Source organism: Siphateles boraxobius, unplaced genomic scaffold (assembly GCF_051911475.1).
Source record: "Siphateles boraxobius isolate OS27281-9 unplaced genomic scaffold, OSU_SipBor_1 30, whole genome shotgun sequence".
Classification (NCBI taxonomy): Eukaryota; Metazoa; Chordata; class Actinopteri; order Cypriniformes; family Leuciscidae; genus Siphateles; species Siphateles boraxobius.
Genome location: NW_027508920.1, coordinates 13,401,724 through 13,427,509, shown reverse-complemented (window position 1 = coordinate 13,427,509; position 25,786 = coordinate 13,401,724).

Genomic DNA, 25,786 nt, shown 5'->3' with positions numbered 1-25,786 from the left:
TCATGGGTCGTTGGTCCTCTTCTCTCATGGTGCAGTTCCGTTTGTCTCTGGTGCTGTCGGATGTCAGCAGCCATGGGTGGAACAGTGTTCCTCGCGATGGCTTGTCCGTCTTTTCGGTCTCCTGTCCGGTTAAGGTCAGGTTAAGCAGAGGATCTGCAACATTTTGGCACACTTGTGGTGAGAGACTAATGCATGACCCTAGAAAGTTCAGAGCCACGGTTTAATGGGTTCGCTAGATATATAGCATAAAGCTAGGTGTTTCATGTGTAGCTAGCTAGTGAAGTGTGTCTTGTATCCTTATCATCTTAGCTGTGGATGTTAGGAGGCTAAGACTTGTGTGGTTCCAAGAGTATTTCCTGGAAACGGCGTAGCCGAGATGAAATAAATGACTGGAGATGGTTCTTATGACTAAAATATTTCTCTGGACTTAACTGGTGGTTCACTACGGCTTGACGAAGTGAAGAATAGGAGGACAAAGGACAGCTTTCCTATTCAAATTATGCTTATTATCTATCCTCAGGACTATAGTTATGCCCTAGTAATCTTTGAAATTACTTGTGTTGCAGAGTCATAAAAATTAGTGCACTTGTTGAAAATAAACAAAATCACAAATAAAGGTGTCTCTGGTTCCTTTCTGGGCCCTTTGGGAAATGGAACCACATTCGAACAAGAGAGGAAATGGAAATCATATACACTCACCTAAAGGATTATTAGGAACACCTGTTCAATTTCTCATTAATGCAATTTGTTATATTTAGTTTTAGCTAGATCAATGTGCACTGACCGCCACAGTGTTCTTGTCAGAGAACTCAGAGTCATGGATAGATGATAGCCTCTTAATGATTGCTTTGGCATCAACATGGATAGACATGTGCAAGGTTTTCTAAAACAATTACAGAAAATAATAATCAACATAAATCACGTAAATGTTACATTGTAGATATAAATGAGAAACTTTGCATAAAATATTATTGCACAAAATATTCCTTTCCTTATAGCTACAAGTTATAACGATCGCTATTCAAACTTCAAAGGATTGACGGCATATAATACAGCGTGCAATTCACGTGCGGCAAAACGGCCGCTTAATATAGACGAGTAAACTTAGAAACACTAACTACAACAAATACACTTGCAATATAACATTAATATTCAAATAACACTGGACTTACTTATCCGTTACTCGTACAATGTCCTTATAATGCAAGCAATCGCGCGAACTTTCCAGTCAGAACGGCTGATGGAACTCTATAGCGCTACGCTTATTCTCAGTCTACTAAATCAGCGTAGGCTCCGCAACTGCGCTGGTTGCGCACTATCCAGTGACGTACAGCGCTGATTCTGTGCGCATCTCCGTTATTCTGCTAAACATGGAGAATTCAGAACAGCCGCCCCCACATTTGAGAAGCAAATGTGATGATTAGAAGAATTCTTTATGTTTGCGGATTTTCTGTATTATCTGGCAGTCCGGGAAGTGGGATAAGACGGGCTACAGGTCGTGTGTAGATTTTACCCCGTACTTGAATTTCAACAGTTCGTACACAGTCATCTCTGCTTGGAAGGCGTTTCACCACACGACCTATAGGCCACTGGGCTCGTGGTAGGTTGGGGTCAATTATCATTACCACGGTATCCAGTGCAAGGGGCTCTGTTGGATGCTGCCATTTGTAGCGGGGATGAAGAGTTGGCAGGTAATCTCGTAGGTAACGGATCCAAAACTGATCTATTAAGTTCTGGCAATGCCGCCATCTACGTCTTCCTATCGTCTCAGGAGCGTAAACGGCTTGTGGCAAAGAAGCGTCCCGCCGCCCCATGATAAGCATATTTGGTGTTATAGGGTCGGGATTAGCCACGTCAGCTGAAACATACCCTAGAGGCTTGGAATTGAGGATACCTTCCACTTCAACTAGGATGGTGTGAAGTACATCTTCTGACAATGATTGAGCTCCCACAGCGACCTGGAGTGCACTCTTGATGGAGCGAATCTCCCGCTCCCATGCTCCTCCAAAGTGCGGTGCATTAGGGGGATTGAATTTGAAATCAATTTGGTAATTTGCCAGTTGTTGTTGAAGCTGCGGTTCCAATTCCTTGAAAGCTGTTTGGAGTTTCCTGTCAGCTCCTTTAAAATTTGTGCCTTGATCTGAAAGGAGTTCTGCTGGTTTGCCTCGCCGGGCAATGTACCTGCTGAGGGCTAGTAGGAAGGCATCTGTATCCAGTGAATTAAGGAGATCCAAATGAATGGCACGTGTCGTCATGCACTTAAAAATCACTCCCCACCGTTTCTCATTTCGTCTGCCTATCTTGGCAATGAATGGCCCAAAACAATCAACGCCTGTTGAGAAGAAAGGTGGGCGGAAGATGCGTAGACGAGCCTTGGGCAGATCTGCCATTTGAGGAACTTTAGGCTGTGCTCTCCATCTCTGACATTCTGGGCAGTGAAGTTGGTACTTTTTAATGACTTGTCGATCTCGCAAGTTCCAATACTGTCTTCTGATTTCTGCAAATAATCTCTCAGATCCACCATGTAGCAGCTGTTCATCATAGTCTTTAATAAGAAGCATAGTAGCTGAATGACGAGGGTCGAGGACAATGGGATGAATATCAAGGTCACTGACATGCTGTAACAGCCGTAGCCTCCCACCGACTCTTATGAGACCTGTTGTTTGGTCCAGCTCTGGTGATAGATTTCTGAGTCTGCTGCTGCTATGAACTGGCTGGCCTGCCCTCAGAGAAACAAGCCCTTCAAGAAAACTTTGTTCTTGGTAAGCTCGCAGTAGAATAGCTTCTGCTGCACGGTAACTGTTAATCAATTGAGTCTGGTTTGGCTCTACCACCCCATAGCATTGCTGACGTACGGCCTCGACAAGGTCCTTCCACGAATCAAACTGGTTTGCGTCTGGAATATTTTGTGGTACAGATGCAAAACTACAGAAAGTCAGACCTTTTAGTTCGTTGGACTTATGTGGCTGAGTGATGTGTGGTCTCTTAGGCCATTCATCTGAAGCTCGCAAGAGGAAAGACGGCCCATTACTCCATCTGCTCGGTCTAGTGAGCTCTAGAAGTGTTTTGCCTCTTGTCAAGTCGTCAGCTGGGTTATTCAGTGAGTCGACATAACGCCATGATCGCTGATCTGTCAGTTCTTGTATTTCGGATACACGTGTGCCGACAAATACCTTGAACCGGCATGACTCTGACTGTAGCCATTCTAGAACAGTTGTAGAGTCTGTCCATAGCGTGGTTTGTTTCAAGCAGAATGACAATTCTGTATGGATTAATTTTGTCAGCTGTGCTCCAACCAGCGCTGCGCACAACTCTAACCGTGGTATGGTCTGTTGACGTTTTGGGGCCACCTTTGACCTGGCCATTATGAAGGAGACATTGGTCGTGCCCTCACAAGTTGTAGAGAGGTATGCTACCGCTCCATATGCCCTTTCCGACGCATCACAGAAAACATGAAGGTGGTGCTCAAGTTCAGGATTAGTGTCCAGTGTGCACCCAGTGTGTCTGTTCTACAATTCCAGCAAAGCCCTAATGCGGGTTCTTGAGGGTCACACCGATTGTGTTCAAGCCACAGTTCCATGTCCTGGGATCTTGCATCAGATGGTAAGTGAGCCACTACTGATGATCGATTGCTTGTCCATTGCCTAATTTCAAATCCGCCATCCGCCAGTATTGCACGCAAGTCATCCACTCTAGTCTTGGCTGCTTCAGCAGTAGGTAAACTCTCCAGACAATTATCAACGTAGAAACCAGATTCGACAGACTGGATGAGGTCAGTAGTGCTGCGTGGGTGTTCTTTGACGTGCTTTTGTAGTACATAGATAGCACAGCAAGGACTGCTGGTTGTCCCGAACGGTAGCACCTGCCATTCATATACTTTCGGCGGGATCTCCCGTAGTAAATCCCGCCAGAGGAATCTCAGTAAGGGTCTGTCCTCTGGTAACAGTCGAACCTGGTGAAACATACCCTTAATGTCTCCACTGATCGCAACACAGTGCTGTCGAAATCGCAGTAAGACCCCGAGCAGGGATGGTCCCAGGTTTGGTCCTGGCAGGAGCTGCTCATTGAGTGAAGTACCTTTGTAGACGAATGAACAATTGAACACCAGACGTGCCTTACTATTATGGTAGACGAGATGATGTGGCAGGTACCAGGATTCCTCCGATTCATTAGCTTCTTTAACTGTGATCTCCTTGACGTAACCTGCTTGAATAAGTCTATTCATCTCACATTGATAGTCGGCTGCCTTCTCTGGTTGATCCCGGAGTCTCCTTTCGGTACTGCGGAGATTGGCAAGAACAGACTCCTGAGCAGCACGGAACTTGGTGGAATTATCAGTTCTTAACAAGGGAGCAGCATAGCGCTGAATTCCATCGATTAACACCCTGCAGGTCTTGCCATCTAGGATCTCAATAGATTCTTGGTCCTGTTTAGATCGAGTTAACAGGTTTTCACTGCAGTAAGGTAGAGCATCTAACTTCCACAGTCGCTCCACGTCTCTATAGAGGGTGTCATAGGCTGCTGCAGCGGTAATAAAATAACTCTGATGAGTGGAAGTTGACCGATTTGAAAGACCTTCAGGACCTTGAAGAGCCCACCCAAGTCTTGTACGGACTGCAACTGGTCCAATCTGAGTGTCTACATGAATTGTTTCCACCGCAGTAATCAGAGAGCTATTATCTGAGCCAATCAGCAACAAGGGCTGAACATTCTTGAATGACTGCAATGGAATATCTCTCAAGTGGACATATCGACGTTGAAGAGCTTTCACTGGGTAGCTCTGTTCCACAAGATCTAATCCATCCGCAGTGAAGGCATTCTGGATTCTGTACTTGACTACTGGATTGCTTCTGGAGGATACATCAAAGGTAACAACTAAGCCAGTCAGGAATGTGACATCAGGACGGATAGTACGTAAGGCTAAAGTTTCCTCCTTCCCTTCCAGCTTAAGCTGTTGAGAAGCGGCAGGTAGCAGCATGGTACGTTTAGCTCCGTCGTCTAATATCGCAAAGGTCTCAATTGTTCTGTCCTCATTATGTAGAAGCACCGGCACAACTTTCAGTAGTACTCGACCTGAGGGACTGGAAGGTGTGAGATAGATCCTACTGTTTAATGCACTGGTGTGCTTAGTCTTGGATCGCTGTTCAGCGATTCCATGGAGGACTTGGAGATGTATCTCCCCACAGATTCCACATGGTTTCTTTAAATTACAGTCCTCTGGATGATGAGAACGGCCGCATTTCCAGCACCGTTTCCCTTCTGCTATCCATTGCATAAGGGTTTCTGTAGATTGCTCCTTTATTTCTGAGCACTGGGTTATGTAATGTTCTTTGCTGTGGCAGAATAGGCAATGGACTTTGGATTTCTTCCATTGAGAGGGCTGAGATACAGGCTTAGATGATTTGACACTTTGGGATTCTGTACCATGGTAGACTGAAGCATTCTGTCTTTTCGATCGGGTTGAATCCTTTCCCTGAAGTGAGTAGGAGGATTCCTCCTTTTGATAATGTTCAATTAGTCTACTGGACAGACGCTGTTGTTGAGCTTTACTCTGCAGCCAACCAGAAAAGTCCTGAAGATTATATGGATTGAGGCTGGCGACATTCAACTTGCCTTGCATCTGTAAGAACTCAATGAAATTGTCTCTGAGATACTTGGGTAGTTTGCTGAGGAGCCGGTCTACATGGGAACAACAGCTGAGTTCAATGCCTCTCTGGCCCTCCAGGGACAGCAACATACTCACAAGAAGATGAACTCTTAAGGCAAATGACTGGAAACTACTAGCTTCACCGACCTTCACATCTGGAGCGTTGAGTATGGCTGCTATTTTGCTCTGTGCTAATTGATGTGGCTGTCCATAATGCAACTGTAGGGCCTGCATTGCTGCCGTATATGGCCGAGCTTCATGTCGACAGGACTGTCCAATCATTTGAGCCTCTGGAAGTTTAAGATGTTCAAGTAGCACGTGATATTTGTATTTCTCTGACAGCTCAGGATGTGGGTCTAGTAGATTATCCAAAGCTAGTTTCAGATTAGCGAAATCCCTTTCACTGTCTACAGCAAAGTCTGGTATGGAAGGTTTTGGCGCTCCATATAAATTAATGGGAGGTGGAGGAGCTGTCTGACAATTACCATATTGTGGCCAAGTTACTTGTTGTGCTGGGTAATGAACACCATGTGCACCAGCATAACTAGGCTGTGCTGGGTAGGCATTAGGATAATTAGGACGACAGCCAGCATAAACGGAAGGTACAGAGTGTTGCATCGTATGTATTGCAGTCTGAGGATTAGTGACCCATTGCTGCTGGGACAAAAAGGGGCCACCTTCAACTCCTAATGACCTTCTAAGTTCCGGAGGTGACTTATCTTCATATTGCCTTTGTAGGAGTAACTGTCCTTGCAAGGCAGTATCAGAAGCTATAGGGAGTTGTGGAGACACAAAGCATGATGATGGAATTGAGTCAACTGAACTCATATTATTCAGTGCAAGTGTTTGCTGGGCAGACTGAGCTTCTATGGTACCCTGTGCCACGTTTCGTATAACAGGAACTTGTGAGATCGGAGGTAATTGAGCTCCCTTTTGTGTAGGGCTCATTATATCAGGCGGAGATTTTGCAAAGTCAACTGGTGTCTTTGTAAAGCGTGGAGCAGTCGAGGTAATGTTTGGTCCAGGCTCAGGGGAAAGTGCTCCCTTCTGAGATGCTATATCTGCTTCTTGGAGTGAGAGGTTATCTGCTTCCTCCTCCAGAAGGAAATCATTAATGCGTTTTAACATATCCTGTCGACGCTGCTGCCTTTTCTCATAAAGAGACAGTCTGCTTGTAAGCTGTGCAATCTCAGCTGACTCCTCCATCTCAGCTGCAGAGATATTTTCCATCAATTTTCCCAGGGAAATTTTATCAGTTGATTGAACTTGTTCTGTTCTACGTACTGGTGTAGACATACTCGGCACGGATAATGTTCTGTCCACAGCTCGGTTTACAGCTAAAGGCACAGTATGTGTTTCTAGTGAGCTTAGTGGGGGACTAGTTGACCTTGAAAGGTTATAGTCCATAACATAGTCCTCCAAGTGCTTGGGAAGTGTACTCCGTCTCACCGGTCTCCCAGCTGATTGCTCTGAACTGGACGGGATATCATCAGGCAATGACATATCTGTAGTAATCAGCATCCGGCTCGAAGGACCATGTTATATTTAGTTTTAGCTAGATCAATGTGCACTGACCGCCACAGTGTTCTTGTCAGAGAACTCAGAGTCATGGATAGATGATAGCCTTTTAATGATTGCTTTGGCATCAACATGGATAGACATGTGCAAGGTTTTCTAAAACAATGAAAGAAAATAATAATCAACATAAATCACGTAAATGTTACATTGTAGATATAAATGAGAAACTTGGCATAAAATATTATTGCACAAAATATTCCTTTCGTTATAGCTACAAGTTATAACGATCGCTATTCAAACTTCAAAGGATTGACGGCATATAATACAGTGTGCAATTCACGTGCGGCAAAACGGCCGCTTAATATAGACGAGTAAACTTAGAAACACTAACTACAACAAATACACTTGCAATATAACATTAATATTCAAATAACACTGGACTTACTATCCGTTACTCGTACAATGTCCTTATAATGCCAGCAATCCCGCGAACTTTCCAGTCAGAACGGCTGATGGAACTCTATAGCGCTACGCTTATTCTCAGTCTACTAAATCAGCGTAGGCTCCGCAACTGCGCGGGCAGGCACTATCCAGTGACGTACAGCGCTGATTCTGTGCGCATCTCCGTTATTCTGCTAAACATGGAGAATTCAGAGCACAATTATCTAATCAACCAATCACATGGCAGTTGATTCAATGCATTTAGGGGTGTGGTCCTGGTCAAGACAATCTCCTGAACTCCAAACTGAATTTCAGAATGGGAAAGAAAAGTGATTTAAGCAATTTTGAGCGTGGCATGGTTGTTGGTGCCAGACAGGCCGGTCTGAGTTTTTCACAATCTGCTCAGTTACTGGGATTTTAACACACAACCATTTCTAAGGTTTACAAGGAATGGTGTGAAAAGGGAAAAACATCCAGTATGTGGCAGTCCTGTGGGCGAAAATGCCTTGTTGATGCTAGAGGTCAGAGGAGAATGGGCCGACTGATTCAAGTTGATAGAAGAGCAACTTTGACTGAAATAACCACTCGTTGCAACCGAGGTATGCAAAGCATTTGTGAAGCCACAACACGCACAACCTTGAGGCGGATGGGCTACAACAGCAGAAGACCCATTCGGGTACCACTCATCTCCACTACAAATAGGAAAAAGAGGCTACAATTTGCAAGAGCTCACCAAAATTGGACAGTTGAAGACTGGAAAAATGTTGTCTGGTCTGATGAGTCTCGATTTCTGTTGAGACATTCAGATGGTAGAGTCAGAATTTGGTGTAAACAGAATGAGAACATGGATCCATCATGCCTTGTTACCACTGTGCAGGCTAGTGGTGTTGGTGTAATGGTGTGGGGGATATTTTCTTGGCACAGTCACCAGATCTCAACCCAATAGAGCATCTTTGGGAAATTGTGGAACGGGAGCTTCGTGCCGTGGATGTGCATCCCACAAATCTCCATCAACTGCAAGATGCTATCCTATCAATATGGGCCAACATTTCTAAAGAATGCTTTCAGCACCTTGATGAATCAATGCCACGTAGAATTAAGGCAGTTCTGAAGGTGAAAGGGGGTCAAACACTGTATTAGTATGGTGTTCCTAATAATCCTTTAGGTGAGTGTAGATGACAGAATAGACAAGTGAATAGCTGACTGTTATTATTATCGAAGTAAAATAAAAATAAAAAGGACTTAAGAAAGTGATCAAAACAGCGGGAATGGTCTGAAATTGAGAAAAATCAATAGCACTAGTGACTAACCTTTAGATTTCCCTGGACCAACACTCCATAGTGGGTCACAGCTGTTGCGTGTTCAAGGCTTATCACTAGCTAGGAGACATAGGTAAAAAGGAGTCACTTATAGGTTATGCTACTGTTAGACTAAGCTAGCAGGGACACATCAAACATCTCAAGGTCCAAAAGAAGAAGAAGAAACAACGGGAAGTGTTTCCAGTTCTGTCTGGGGCATACTGTTTGTTTGTGTTTAGCCGTACTTCATTTACATTACATTTTTATTCATTTAGCTGACGCTTTTATCCAAAGCGACTTAAAATTGCTATATATGTCAGAGGTTGCATGCCTCTGGAGCAACTAGGGGTTAAGTGTCTTGCTCAGGGACACATTGGTGAACACGGGAAAATCAAATGCTCGAGGGAGAAGGGACAAGGGCCTCGCATTGATCAGTAATTCTTACGAAGTCAGTCTAGTCAGTCGAATGAAATCCAGCGACAGGAAGCAAACCACAGTTCGCAGGATATCAGCACCCCTGTCATAGAGGAGAGGAGTGTTTGCACAGTTAGTGATGAACACATTGATTCTTGTGAACCCGGTCAGACTAACCAGCATAAGAGAGAAAAGAACCTAAACGGGCATAGGCCTGGAGTTAGATGGCCAAGAGCTTGTGAGAAAACTACATGGGACACGGTAAACACAGATCTATGCTTTGCATTGGAAAGATTAACTGGTACAGTTGAAAAGAAGCTGGATAAATTTGGGGACATCATTTACGCATATGGAAGTGAGAGGTTTGGTGTTGAAAAAAGGAAAGAAAAAGTACAAACTACTCCTGGATTGTCTAGACGGCAGCAGAAAATTGAAGGGTTAGTTAGAGAAAGGAGACAGCTGAGGAAGCAATGGAAAAGAGCGGAACAATGTCAGAAGAAGGGACTCAATCTCTTACAAAGGGCCATAAAAGATAAGCTTGCAACATTACGCAGAGCTGAGCGCCTACGGAAACGCTACAAAAAGAAGGAGCGTGCGAGGGCTAATTTCTATAAAGATCCATTCAAATTTGTAAAGAAGTTACTCACCAGTGAGAAGAGTGGCACTTTAAAAGCATCTAGGGTTGAGCTAGAGAGATATTTGGAGGAAACGCATACAGATGCAAAAAGGCATGAGCCTATGTCAATTCCGTCAGACATCCCACCTGTCAATCCACCAGAATACCAAATGGAGGTCTGTGCACCTAAGTGGAAAGAGATAGAGCAGGTTGTGAGAAAGGCAAGGGCTTCATCATCTCCAGGGCCTAATGGAGTTCCGTACAGAGTGTACAAGAGTGCTTCAGGAGTTCTACGAATTCTGTGGAAATTGATAAAAGTGGCTTGGGAAAAGCAGGTTGTACCTAGAGCATGGCGCCGAGCAGGGGGAGTCTTTATACCCAAGAAAAAGATGCTACAAGCATCAGTCAGTTTCGCCCTATTTCACTATTAAACGTCGAAGGCAAGATTTTCTTCAGCATTATTGCTCAGAGATTGTCAACCTACCTATTAAAGAATGGCTTCATTGACACTTCAGTTCAAAAAGCGGGCATTCCAGGATTCTCAGGATGCTTAGAACACATCAGTGTTATCTGGCAACGAATTCAATCAGCTAAAAAGTAGAGGAAGGAGCTCCACGTGACATTCCTGGATTTGGCTAATGCATATGGTTCAGTGCCACATGAGCTTCTTTGGGCATCATTTGATTTTTTCAGGGTACCGATGTCGATAACAAATTTAGTGAAAGCCTATTTTGGAGATTTGCAATTTAGTTTCTCAACTCCAGAATTCAGCACTACATGGCAATGCTTAGAGGTTGGAATAATGGCAGGATGCACCATTTCTCCACTGGCTTTTACCATGGCAATGGAAGTAATCATTAGGGCATCAAAATGGGTAGTAGGAGGAGAGCGCTTGGCTTCTGGGATGCGACTACCACCAATCAGAGCATACATGGATGACATGACAACCATGACTACAACGGTAGCCTGCACTAATCGGTTATTGGGGAAGTTAACAGATAATATTGAATGGGCACGAATGCAATTTAAGCCCTCTAAATCAAGGAGGATCTCAATAATTAAAGGCAAGGTAGTAGATAAAACATTCTTCATTAATGGTGAGGCAATACCAACAGTTTCTCAGAAGCCAGTGAAGAGTCTAGGGAGATGGTACGATGTGGATCTAAAGGACACAGTTCGAGTGGGAGAAGTTAGATGACAAGCAGTAGAAGGGTTGAAGAGCATAAACAGCTGTGCTCTACCAGGCAAACTGAAACTCTGGTGCTTTCAGTTTGGTCTACTGTCAAGGTTGCTGTGGCCACTGACTGTGTACGAGGTTTCTTTGACAACAGTGGATAAGCTGGAAGCGTTAATAAGTTCATACATCAGGAAATGGTTGGGAGTTTCACGCTGCCTCAGCAGAGTGGAACGTTATAGTAAAGGAGTATTGCAGCTGCCAGTCTCTGCTTTAACCGAGGAGTTTAAGTGTGCCAAGGTCATACTGAAAATGACTTTAGCAGAGTCACGCAACAAATGTGTAAGGGAGCCAGCCCCTGTGGTAAAAACTGGTAGAAAGTGGGCAGCAAAGAAATCTGAAGTAGAGGCAAAGGCTGACCTTCAAATTGGGGATATCGTGGGATAGGTACAGCATGGAAGAGGGGGTTTTGGGCTGAGTTTAGCTCCTCCTAAATGGCACAAGGCAGGCCCAGCTCAAAGGAGGAAGCTGGTAGTCAATGAGGTGCGAAAGCAGGAGGAGAGGATGAGATGTATAAAGGCCATTTCCCAGGCCAAGCAGGGAGAGTGGATGAGATGGGAGAGTGTGGAACTACGCAAAATGGGCTGGCAAGACCTTTGGTCAATGGAAGAGAGTAGGATCAGTTTCCTTATTAGGTCAACATATGATGTTCTCCCATCACCGCAGAACCTAAACCTCTGGGTAGGAGAGGATCCCTCTTGTCCTTTGTGTTCATCACCTGCCACATTAAGGCACATTTTGACAGGATGTAAGGTGGCTCTTAGCCAGGGTCGGTTTACTTGGCGCCATGACCAAGTATTGCGATGTTTGGCTTTAGCATTGGAAGGCAAGCGTAGTATGACCAATAAGTTGCCGCCTGTTCTAGCAAAACATTACACGCAGAAGACAATATTCCTCTGCCCAGGCGAGCAACCACCAAGAAAAGGTGCTAACACCAATTCTCGCCCAGGACAACTGGAAGCTGCTAGGGACTGGAAGATGCTGGCTGATCTTGATCAACGGCTTATTTTTCCACCTGAGATTGCCACCACTAACCTACGACCAGATATTGTTTTGTGGTCTGGATCAGCTCGCATTGGTCAACTGATAGAGTTAACAGTTCCATGGGAGGATGCGATAGATAATGCATATGAGAGGAAGAAACTGCGGTATGCTCATCTGGCTACTGAAGCAGAACAGCGAGGATGGAGAGTCGAGGTTTATCCAGTGGAAGTGGGTTGTCGAGGTTTTGTGGCACACTCTACAACCCGGTTCCTCAGAGACGTCGGATTCAGTGGCCAAGAGTTGCGTCGCACAGTAAAGAACTTATCTGAAGCAGCAGAAAGGAGCAGCAACTGGCTGTGGTTGAGACGGAAAGATTCTAGCTGGCTGTGTACAGGCCGCCATGCTACGGTTTCGTAGATTTCTTGAAAACTTGAAGAGTCTGTTGCTTTACTTGTGTAGGTTGTATAGTATTTACAGTCATTACGTTCCTCTGTATATTGCGTGAATGACGGGTGGTTGGTCAGATATTGTGTTTTGCGGTAGGTGGTATGCCATACGGAACCGTTGCCACTGAAACTGCATATTAACGCACCAGTGGGGCTTGACAGCCTTAGTCAAACGGGTTGGCACGTATGGTTGGGTTGCAGAGAGATTGTGAGATTGTGGTTAGGTCTCAGCAGCAACTGTTGGTTTATTTGTATAGGTTGTATAGTATTTACAGTCATTACGTTCCTGTGTATATTGCGTGAATGACGGGTGGTTGGGCAGATATTGTGTTTTGTGGTAGGTGGTATGCCATACGGAACCGTTGCCACTGAAACTGCATATTAACGCACCAGTGGGGCTCAAAAGCCTTAGTCAAACGGGTTGGCGTGTATGGTTGGGTTGCGGAGAGATTGTGAGATTGTGGTTAGGTCTCAGCAGCAGGAGGGATTTAGAGGTTAGTAAGCTGGGCTGAGTTGAGTGGGGGACGAAGGGGGGTGATTCTGGGACGCCAGAGTCACTGTCGAGCCCTCTTGAGGTGTCGTGGACTAGTCGACGAAACACTGAGGACGGAAGGTGCCCACTTGAAGACCCTAGAGATGTTCCCTACTCCACTCAATCCAGAGGGTTGTTATGGGGGGACCGCACAGTAGTTGCAGCCGTTGTGTGTGCTGACGCGCAATACACTGCAGCTATTAACACCAGAAAGAAGGAGATTCACGTCACCAGATGGAAAGAAGCGTAAATGGATGGAGAAGCATAGGTTACTGTAAAGCTACGTCTTAATTATCTTGGCGAAAGCCGAGTACAAATCAGCATGAAGTTTTAACATCTACTCTCGTGTAATGGAAATCTTGCTGATTTACTCAGAAACGTGTACGTGCATGTATGAGATGTTAATAAAAACTTATGGGACAACATATAATTAATTACTGTCTGCTTGCATACAATGTTTAATAAAATGCCTTAAAATTCTCCACCATATATGTAAGGAACCTAGCTATATGAAATATGAATAATCAATAATAACTTGTTATGATTAATTATGAATATTTGGGTCAGTTAATTGGATTAAATTGACATGGCTAAATTAATATTACAATCACTTAATCAGTTCATCCAACAAACTCTTTTGATTATTAATTTATTCTAAGAAAAGGGTATCTTCCCTAGTCACAGAAGAATAATTATTTCTTAGCATGTACAGCGTTTTGAGCATGTAGCAAGAACAAAACCCATAAAGGGACTTCGTATTGCAAGCAAATCAGAACCAAATACATAAAGTGCATAAGTTTTATTAACTAAATCATAAACATAAATAAACTAAACACACATATATACAGAAATACAGAAATAGGTTAGTGATAGGATTAACTTGGAAACCGGAAAAAGGGGCTATGAGAAGAACCATCAGAATTTCATTTTCACATTTCATTGAATTGAATACTTGCATTTGTAGTGGGAACAATTCTTGAAGTTGTTGAAAATTGACGTCGTTGATGGTTCCGGCAGTGTCAAGTGGAAGTTGGTTGAGAGTTCTCTTTCTCCAGGAATGCATGGTTGGTTTGGTCAAGGCCTGGGGCCCTGTTGAGGCCACGCCGAGCACCCAGCAGAAGTGAGGAAGTCGTAAGAGTGGGTGATTGGAGTCGTTGTTGGTTGGAGTCTTTGTTCCAAAACTCCTGAGATTGTCCTTGGTTCTTTGTGAGAGAGTCTTTTCTCTCCTGCCTGAGCCCATACCTGTTTGGATCGAGGCCTGCTGGGCCCTGTGGCCCCCGTGGAGGGGGAGGGAGTTCCCCAGTATCACCAGAACAGTGTTGCGGCTGGATGAAAGAACTAAGAGAGGGAGGTCACATGTGAACTGTCTCTAATAGAGCCTGGAAAAGCTCCACCCCTAAGGTTTGAACTCGACCAATAAGAAAGGTGACATGTCTGAGAGGGAAAGTGGTAGAGATGCGCGGATGAGCTATTATTTCATCTGCGACCGCATCACAAAACTCATCATCCATCCGCCATCCATCCGCACCGACGTTTTTTACCAATTTTCCCGCCCGCCATCCGCTGATACAAGGCGCTGCTGATGACAGCCGCGAGACTAGAAACCGCCCACCACCCGCCCGAATTTAATAAAAAAAAAAATTTTCGTCACGTCATCCGCCCGATCCGTGGTTTATCCGCGGCTATAACCGCCAACCGCGCATCTCTAGAAAGTGGCTCTTAGTTGATTTACGAGTCTTTGTCCCTAGCGTGGTTATACCTTCATTAATGCTCAGATAGCTATAACACATCCACACTGCATTCTAGAAGAAGGTGATGTACATCAAAGTGTGAGTCATTAAATGAGGATTAATTAGGTAGGAGGCATGATACAGGTGAGGTAACATTGATCGTTAGTTGGTTGAATACCAGGGTACATACCATAATATATACCTAATAGTACACAAGACAGTAAAGCATTTACAATGTTTCTTTCACAGTTTTATGCATGTTCATTTATAGATCAGTTAGTCTATGATTAATGCAGCAAAGTCTGTTTTAAAGAGGGTTTCTGTCTTCCCTTGTCTCTCTCTTGTGCATGTGGCCACATTCCTCGGAGGTCATAAAATCTCCTTATCATGCCCTGTAACATGACACTGTTTCTGCCCTTGTGTTCATTCATTTGGGCTGTTAGTTTTGGAGTTTCATAAACCTTTGTATATAATGAATAATTAGTGTGGGTCTGATTGGTCCATACCCTACAGCATCAATCAATATAAGGTATTTGGGTCTTACCACACTTCTTTTTTTTTTTTTTATGATAAATGCAGCACCAATGGTCAACAACCTCATTTTAGACAGAAATTAGAAAAATGATGCTTGCAGTGTTTTATGGCTTCTGGGTCAAAACATTCCCTTGAGTCTCAGATACGCTATATGATTCATTCTGTCTTATATTACATCCAGCTTTAGACATCCAGAAAAATAAATTTCAGCAGGCTATACAATATTATACATACGGTTTAGATTTAAAACAGGCCGGCGAGTGTCACTGTAAAAATAAAAGGTGCCTGGAGGAACCTTTTGGGGTTATTCACTTTGCCACACCAGCAGAACCCCTTTAAAAAGGGGCAGTTCTCTGAGGAACCACACAGGTTTCCTGAGGAACTCTTATATAAGGCACTGTGTGGAACCACTTTGGGTACCTCCAGGAACCCAATTTTTTAAATTTAATTTCATGTTGTTACTATGGTTACGATTAACTTCTATTATAATAAACAAACTGAACCAAATACAAAATAAGAATTGTTTATTACATATTTTAGATCCATTTTAATACATACACTTTGTGCACTTGGGAAAAAAAAGCTCACAGATTAATATCAATGAATACATAAAACAAAAACAGTATAATACATACGCATGAATAATCAATCATGTACTGTATATACAATAGGCTATACAAGAAAGTGCTATACATGCATCTTACATGCGCTTCATGAGGCACACTAGCACACACACACAAGGTCTCTCGCACTGCCCTCTCTGCCGTGCACGCGCTACACGGTTTGAACATAACATAACATACACGTAGCCTTTCGAAAACGAAAACTATAATATATGGAAAAATATATATTAACGATGAAATACGGGACAAAACATGATTTTTTCAATAAGTCGGGACACTAAAATTAGAGTTGAAATATGGGACTGTCCCGGGAAAAACGGGACGTCTGGTCACCCTAGTCCGATGTCACTGTTTCCAAGTCCAAAAGCTCTATCAGATGCCAAAAACAAACAACAAACGGTGCTAATATACACTCATTGTACTGGTACCTGGGTTGTTGCCATGGTGACAGTTCTGTGCTGGTCCTGGGCATGCTCAGTCCAGCTGCATTGAATCTGGTTCAAACCTCTGTCTCTAGATGGTCTGTAAGGCTTTTGGGCACAGGTCCGCTCCTTGTGGGACGCTGTGATCTGTTATGTGAGGTTGTTTACCTTCTGTTTAATACCCATAAGGTGGGGTAAGGAGATGAGAATCTTGATCACCCCGGTGTTGCTGTAACTCTGGCTTGGGTCATGGGTCGTTGGTCCTCTTCTCTCATGGTGCAGTTCCGTTTGTCTCTGGTGCTGTCGGATGTCAGCAGCCATGGGTGGAACAGTGTTCCTCGCGATGGCTTGTCCGTCTTTTCGGTCTCCTGTCCGGTTAAGGTCAGGTTAAGCAGAGGATCTGCAACATTTTGGCACACTTGTGGTGAGAGACTAATGCATGACCCTAGAAAGTTCAGAGCCACGGTTTAATGGGTTCGCTAGATATATAGCATAAAGCTAGGTGTTTCATGTGTAGCTAGCTAGTGAAGTGTGTCTTGTATCCTTATCATCTTAGCTGTGGATGTTAGGAGGCTAAGACTTGTGTGGTTCCAAGAGTATTTCCTGGAAACGGCGTAGCCGAGATGAAATAAATGACTGGAGATGGTTCTTATGACTAAAATATTTCTCTGGACTTAACTGGTGGTTCACTACGGCTTGACGAAGTGAAGAATAGGAGGACAAAGGACAGCTTTCCTATTCAAATTATGCTTATTATCTATCCTCAGGACTATAGTTATGCCCTAGTAATCTTTGAAATTACTTGTGTTGCAGAGTCATAAAAATTAGTGCACTTGTTGAAAATAAACAAAATCACAAATAAAGGTGTCTCTGGTTCCTTTCTGGGCCCTTTGGGAAATGGAACCACATTCGAACAAGAGAGGAAATGGAAATCATATACACTCACCTAAAGGATTATTAGGAACACCTGTTCAATTTCTCATTAATGCAATTTGTTATATTTAGTTTTAGCTAGATCAATGTGCACTGACCGCCACAGTGTTCTTGTCAGAGAACTCAGAGTCATGGATAGATGATAGCCTCTTAATGATTGCTTTGGCATCAACATGGATAGACATGTGCAAGGTTTTCTAAAACAATTACAGAAAATAATAATCAACATAAATCACGTAAATGTTACATTGTAGATATAAATGAGAAACTTTGCATAAAATATTATTGCACAAAATATTCCTTTCCTTATAGCTACAAGTTATAACGATCGCTATTCAAACTTCAAAGGATTGACGGCATATAATACAGCGTGCAATTCACGTGCGGCAAAACGGCCGCTTAATATAGACGAGTAAACTTAGAAACACTAACTACAACAAATACACTTGCAATATAACATTAATATTCAAATAACACTGGACTTACTTATCCGTTACTCGTACAATGTCCTTATAATGCAAGCAATCGCGCGAACTTTCCAGTCAGAACGGCTGATGGAACTCTATAGCGCTACGCTTATTCTCAGTCTACTAAATCAGCGTAGGCTCCGCAACTGCGCTGGTTGCGCACTATCCAGTGACGTACAGCGCTGATTCTGTGCGCATCTCCGTTATTCTGCTAAACATGGAGAATTCAGAACAGCCGCCCCCACATTTGAGAAGCAAATGTGATGATTAGAAGAATTCTTTATGTTTGCGGATTTTCTGTATTATCTGGCAGTCCGGGAAGTGGGATAAGACGGGCTACAGGTCGTGTGTAGATTTTACCCCGTACTTGAATTTCAACAGTTCGTACACAGTCATCTCTGCTTGGAAGGCGTTTCACCACACGACCTATAGGCCACTGGGCTCGTGGTAGGTTGGGGTCAATTATCATTACCACGGTATCCAGTGCAAGGGGCTCTGTTGGATGCTGCCATTTGTAGCGGGGATGAAGAGTTGGCAGGTAATCTCGTAGGTAACGGATCCAAAACTGATCTATTAAGTTCTGGCAATGCCGCCATCTACGTCTTCCTATCGTCTCAGGAGCGTAAACGGCTTGTGGCAAAGAAGCGTCCCGCCGCCCCATGATAAGCATATTTGGTGTTATAGGGTCGGGATTAGCCACGTCAGCTGAAACATACCCTAGAGGCTTGGAATTGAGGATACCTTCCACTTCAACTAGGATGGTGTGAAGTACATCTTCTGACAATGATTGAGCTCCCACAGCGACCTGGAGTGCACTCTTGATGGAGCGAATCTCCCGCTCCCATGCTCCTCCAAAGTGCGGTGCATTAGGGGGATTGAATTTGAAATCAATTTGGTAATTTGCCAGTTGTTGTTGAAGCTGCGGTTCCAATTCCTTGAAAGCTGTTTGGAGTTTCCTGTCAGCTCCTTTAAAATTTGTGCCTTGATCTGAAAGGAGTTCTGCTGGTTTGCCTCGCCGGGCAATGTACCTGCTGAGGGCTAGTAGGAAGGCATCTGTATCCAGTGAATTAAGGAGATCCAAATGAATGGCACGTGTCGTCATGCACTTAAAAATCACTCCCCACCGTTTCTCATTTCGTCTGCCTATCTTGGCAATGAATGGCCCAAAACAATCAACGCCTGTTGAGAAGAAAGGTGGGCGGAAGATGCGTAGACGAGCCTTGGGCAGATCTGCCATTTGAGGAACTTTAGGCTGTGCTCTCCATCTCTGACATTCTGGGCAGTGAAGTTGGTACTTTTTAATGACTTGTCGATCTCGCAAGTTCCAATACTGTCTTCTGATTTCTGCAAATAATCTCTCAGATCCACCATGTAGCAGCTGTTCATCATAGTCTTTAATAAGAAGCATAGTAGCTGAATGACGAGGGTCGAGGACAATGGGATGAATATCAAGGTCACTGACATGCTGTAACAGCCGTAGCCTCCCACCGACTCTTATGAGACCTGTTGTTTGGTCCAGCTCTGGTGATAGATTTCTGAGTCTGCTGCTGCTATGAACTGGCTGGCCTGCCCTCAGAGAAACAAGCCCTTCAAGAAAACTTTGTTCTTGGTAAGCTCGCAGTAGAATAGCTTCTGCTGCACGGTAACTGTTAATCAATTGAGTCTGGTTTGGCTCTACCACCCCATAGCATTGCTGACGTACGGCCTCGACAAGGTCCTTCCACGAATCAAACTGGTTTGCGTCTGGAATATTTTGTGGTACCGATGCAAAACTACAGAAAGTCAGACCTTTTAGTTCGTTGGACTTATGTGGCTGAGTGATGTGTGGTCTCTTAGGCCATTCATCTGAAGCTCGCAAGAGGAAAGACGGCCCATTACTCCATCTGCTCGGTCTAGTGAGCTCTAGAAGTGTTTTGCCTCTTGTCAAGTCGTCAGCTGGGTTATTCAGTGAGTCGACATAACGCCATGATCGCTGATCTGTCAGTTCTTGTATTTCGGATACACGTGTGCCGACAAATACCTTGAACCGGCATGACTCTGACTGTAGCCATTCTAGAACAGTTGTAGAGTCTGTCCATAGCGTGGTTTGTTTCAAGCAGAATGACAATTCTGTATGGATTAATTTTGTCAGCTGTGCTCCAACCAGCGCTGCGCACAACTCTAACCGTGGTATGGTCTGTTGACGTTTTGGGGCCACCTTTGACCTGGCCATTATGAAGGAGACATTGGTCGTGCCCTCACAAGTTGTAGAGAGGTATGCTACCGCTCCATATGCCCTTTCCGACGCATCACAGAAAACATGAAGGTGGTGCTCAAGTTCAGGATTAGTGTCCAGTGTGCACCCAGTGTGTCTGTTCTACAATTCCAGCAAAGCCCTAATGCGGGTTCTTGAGGGTCACACCGATTGTGTTCAAGCCACAGTTCCATGTCCTGGGATCTTGCATCAGATGGTAAGTGAGCCACTACTGATGATCGATTGCTTGTCCATTGCCTAATTTCAAATCCGCCATCCGCCAGTATTGCACGCAAGTCATCCACTCTAGTCTTGGCTGCTTCAGCAGTAGGTAAACTCTCCAGACAATTATCAACGTAGAAACCAGATTCGACAGACTGGATGAGGTCAGTAGTGCTGCGTGGGTGTTCTTTGACGTGCTTTTGTAGTACATAGATAGCACAGCAAGGACTGCTGGTTGTCCCGAACGGTAGCACCTGCCATTCATATACTTTCGGCGGGATCTCCCGTAGTAAATCCCGCCAGAGGAATCTCAGTAAGGGTCTGTCCTCTGGTAACAGTCGAACCTGGTGAAACATACCCTTAATGTCTCCACTGATCGCAACACAGTGCTGTCGAAATCGCAGTAAGACCCCGAGCAGGGATGGTCCCAGGTTTGGTCCTGGCAGGAGCTGCTCATTGAGTGAAGTACCTTTGTAGACGAATGAACAATTGAACACCAGACGTGCCTTACTATTATGGTAGACGAGATGATGTGGCAGGTACCAGGATTCCTCCGATTCATTAGCTTCTTTAACTGTGATCTCCTTGACGTAACCTGCTTGAATAAGTCTATTCATCTCACATTGATAGTCGGCTGCCTTCTCTGGTTGATCCCGGAGTCTCCTTTCGGTACTGCGGAGATTGGCAAGAACAGACTCCTGAGCAGCACGGAACTTGGTGGAATTATCAGTTCTTAACAAGGGAGCAGCATAGCGCTGAATTCCATCGATTAACACCCTGCAGGTCTTGCCATCTAGGATCTCAATAGATTCTTGGTCCTGTTTAGATCGAGTTAACAGGTTTTCACTGCAGTAAGGTAGAGCATCTAACTTCCACAGTCGCTCCACGTCTCTATAGAGGGTGTCATAGGCTGCTGCAGCGGTAATAAAATAACTCTGATGAGTGGAAGTTGACCGATTTGAAAGACCTTCAGGACCTTGAAGAGCCCACCCAAGTCTTGTACGGACTGCAACTGGTCCAATCTGAGTGTCTACATGAATTGTTTCCACCGCAGTAATCAGAGAGCTATTATCTGAGCCAATCAGCAACAAGGGCTGAACATTCTTGAATGACTGCAATGGAATATCTCTCAAGTGGACATATCGACGTTGAAGAGCTTTCACTGGGTAGCTCTGTTCCACAAGATCTAATCCATCCGCAGTGAAGGCATTCTGGATTCTGTACTTGACTACTGGATTGCTTCTGGAGGATACATCAAAGGTAACAACTAAGCCAGTCAGGAATGTGACATCAGGACGGATAGTACGTAAGGCTAAAGTTTCCTCCTTCCCTTCCAGCTTAAGCTGTTGAGAAGCGGCAGGTAGCAGCATGGTACGTTTAGCTCCGTCGTCTAATATCGCAAAGGTCTCAATTGTTCTGTCCTCATTATGTAGAAGCACCGGCACAACTTTCAGTAGTACTCGACCTGAGGGACTGGAAGGTGTGAGATAGATCCTACTGTTTAATGCACTGGTGTGCTTAGTCTTGGATCGCTGTTCAGCGATTCCATGGAGGACTTGGAGATGTATCTCCCCACAGATTCCACATGGTTTCTTTAAATTACAGTCCTCTGGATGATGAGAACGGCCGCATTTCCAGCACCGTTTCCCTTCTGCTATCCATTGCATAAGGGTTTCTGTAGATTGCTCCTTTATTTCTGAGCACTGGGTTATGTAATGTTCTTTGCTGTGGCAGAATAGGCAATGGACTTTGGATTTCTTCCATTGAGAGGGCTGAGATACAGGCTTAGATGATTTGACACTTTGGGATTCTGTACCATGGTAGACTGAAGCATTCTGTCTTTTCGATCGGGTTGAATCCTTTCCCTGAAGTGAGTAGGAGGATTCCTCCTTTTGATAATGTTCAATTAGTCTACTGGACAGACGCTGTTGTTGAGCTTTACTCTGCAGCCAACCAGAAAAGTCCTGAAGATTATATGGATTGAGGCTGGCGACATTCAACTTGCCTTGCATCTGTAAGAACTCAATGAAATTGTCTCTGAGATACTTGGGTAGTTTGCTGAGGAGCCGGTCTACATGGGAACAACAGCTGAGTTCAATGCCTCTCTGGCCCTCCAGGGACAGCAACATACTCACAAGAAGATGAACTCTTAAGGCAAATGACTGGAAACTACTAGCTTCACCGACCTTCACATCTGGAGCGTTGAGTATGGCTGCTATTTTGCTCTGTGCTAATTGATGTGGCTGTCCATAATGCAACTGTAGGGCCTGCATTGCTGCCGTATATGGCCGAGCTTCATGTCGACAGGACTGTCCAATCATTTGAGCCTCTGGAAGTTTAAGATGTTCAAGTAGCACGTGATATTTGTATTTCTCTGACAGCTCAGGATGTGGGTCTAGTAGATTATCCAAAGCTAGTTTCAGATTAGCGAAATCCCTTTCACTGTCTACAGCAAAGTCTGGTATGGAAGGTTTTGGCGCTCCATATAAATTAATGGGAGGTGGAGGAGCTGTCTGACAATTACCATATTGTGGCCAAGTTACTTGTTGTGCTGGGTAATGAACACCATGTGCACCAGCATAACTAGGCTGTGCTGGGTAGGCATTAGGATAATTAGGACGACAGCCAGCATAAACGGAAGGTACAGAGTGTTGCATCGTATGTATTGCAGTCTGAGGATTAGTGACCCATTGCTGCTGGGACAAAAAGGGGCCACCTTCAACTCCTAATGACCTTCTAAGTTCCGGAGGTGACTTATCTTCATATTGCCTTTGTAGGAGTAACTGTCCTTGCAAGGCAGTATCAGAAGCTATAGGGAGTTGTGGAGACACAAAGCATGATGATGGAATTGAGTCAACTGAACTCATATTATTCAGTGCAAGTGTTTGCTGGGCAGACTGAGCTTCTATGGTACCCTGTGCCACGTTTCGTATAACAGGAACTTGTGAGATCGGAGGTAATTGAGCTCCCTTTTGTGTAGGGCTCATTATATCAGGCGGAGATTTTGCAAAGTCAACTGGTGTCTTTGTAAAGCGTGGAGCAGTCGAGGTAATGTTTGGTCCAGGCTCAGGGGAAAGTGCTCCCTTCTGAGATGCTATATCTGCTTCTTGGAGTGAGAGGTTATCTGCTTCCTCCTCCAGAAGGAAATCATTAATGCGTTTTAACATATCCTGTCGACGCTGCTGCCTTTTCTCATAAAGAGACAGTCTGCTTGTAAGCTGTGCAATCTCAGCTGACTCCTCCATCTCAGCTGCAGAGATATTTTCCATCAATTTTCCCAGGGAAATTTTATCAGTTGATTGAACTTGTTCTGTTCTACGTACTGGTGTAGACATACTCGGCACGGATAATGTTCTGTCCACAGCTCGGTTTACAGCTAAAGGCACAGTATGTGTTTCTAGTGAGCTTAGTGGGGGACTAGTTGACCTTGAAAGGTTATAGTCCATAACATAGTCCTCCAAGTGCTTGGGAAGTGTACTCCGTCTCACCGGTCTCCCAGCTGATTGCTCTGAACTGGACGGGATATCATCAGGCAATGACATATCTGTAGTAATCAGCATCCGGCTCGAAGGACCATGTTATATTTAGTTTTAGCTAGATCAATGTGCACTGACCGCCACAGTGTTCTTGTCAGAGAACTCAGAGTCATGGATAGATGATAGCCTTTTAATGATTGCTTTGGCATCAACATGGATAGACATGTGCAAGGTTTTCTAAAACAATGAAAGAAAATAATAATCAACATAAATCACGTAAATGTTACATTGTAGATATAAATGAGAAACTTGGCATAAAATATTATTGCACAAAATATTCCTTTCGTTATAGCTACAAGTTATAACGATCGCTATTCAAACTTCAAAGGATTGACGGCATATAATACAGTGTGCAATTCACGTGCGGCAAAACGGCCGCTTAATATAGACGAGTAAACTTAGAAACACTAACTACAACAAATACACTTGCAATATAACATTAATATTCAAATAACACTGGACTTACTTATCCGTTACTCGTACAATGTCCTTATAATGCCAGCAATCCCGCGAACTTTCCAGTCAGAACGGCTGATGGAACTCTATAGCGCTACGCTTATTCTCAGTTTACTAAATCAGCGTAGGCTCCGCAACTGCGCGGGCAGGCACTATCCAGTGACGTACAGCGCTGATTCTGTGCGCATCTCCGTTATTCTGCTAAACATGGAGAATTCAGAGCACAATTATCTAATCAACCAATCACATGGCAGTTGATTCAATGCATTTAGGGGTGTGGTCCTGGTCAAGACAATCTCCTGAACTCCAAACTGAATTTCAGAATGGGAAAGAAAAGTGATTTAAGCAATTTTGAGCGTGGCATGGTTGTTGGTGCCAGACAGGCCGGTCTGAGTTTTTCACAATCTGCTCAGTTACTGGGATTTTAACACACAACCATTTCTAAGGTTTACAAGGAATGGTGTGAAAAGGGAAAAACATCCAGTATGTGGCAGTCCTGTGGGCGAAAATGCCTTGTTGATGCTAGAGGTCAGAGGAGAATGGGCCGACTGATTCAAGTTGATAGAAGAGCAACTTTGACTGAAATAACCACTCGTTGCAACCGAGGTATGCAAAGCATTTGTGAAGCCACAACACGCACAACCTTGAGGCGGATGGGCTACAACAGCAGAAGACCCATTCGGGTACCACTCATCTCCACTACAAATAGGAAAAAGAGGCTACAATTTGCAAGAGCTCACCAAAATTGGACAGTTGAAGACTGGAAAAATGTTGTCTGGTCTGATGAGTCTCGATTTCTGTTGAGACATTCAGATGGTAGAGTCAGAATTTGGTGTAAACAGAATGAGAACATGGATCCATCATGCCTTGTTACCACTGTGCAGGCTAGTGGTGTTGGTGTAATGGTGTGGGGGATATTTTCTTGGCACAGTCACCAGATCTCAACCCAATAGAGCATCTTTGGGAAATTGTGGAACGGGAGCTTCGTGCCGTGGATGTGCATCCCACAAATCTCCATCAACTGCAAGATGCTATCCTATCAATATGGGCCAACATTTCTAAAGAATGCTTTCAGCACCTTGATGAATCAATGCCACGTAGAATTAAGGCAGTTCTGAAGGTGAAAGGGGGTCAAACACTGTATTAGTATGGTGTTCCTAATAATCCTTTAGGTGAGTGTAGATGACAGAATAGACAAGTGAATAGCTGACTGTTATTATTATCGAAGTAAAATAAAAATAAAAAGGACTTAAGAAAGTGATCAAAACAGCGGGAATGGTCTGAAATTGAGAAAAATCAATAGCACTAGTGACTAACCTTTAGATTTCCCTGGACCAACACTCCATAGTGGGTCACAGCTGTTGCGTGTTCAAGGCTTATCACTAGCTAGGAGACATAGGTAAAAAGGAGTCACTTATAGGTTATGCTACTGTTAGACTAAGCTAGCAGGGACACATCAAACATCTCAAGGTCCAAAAGAAGAAGAAGAAACAACGGGAA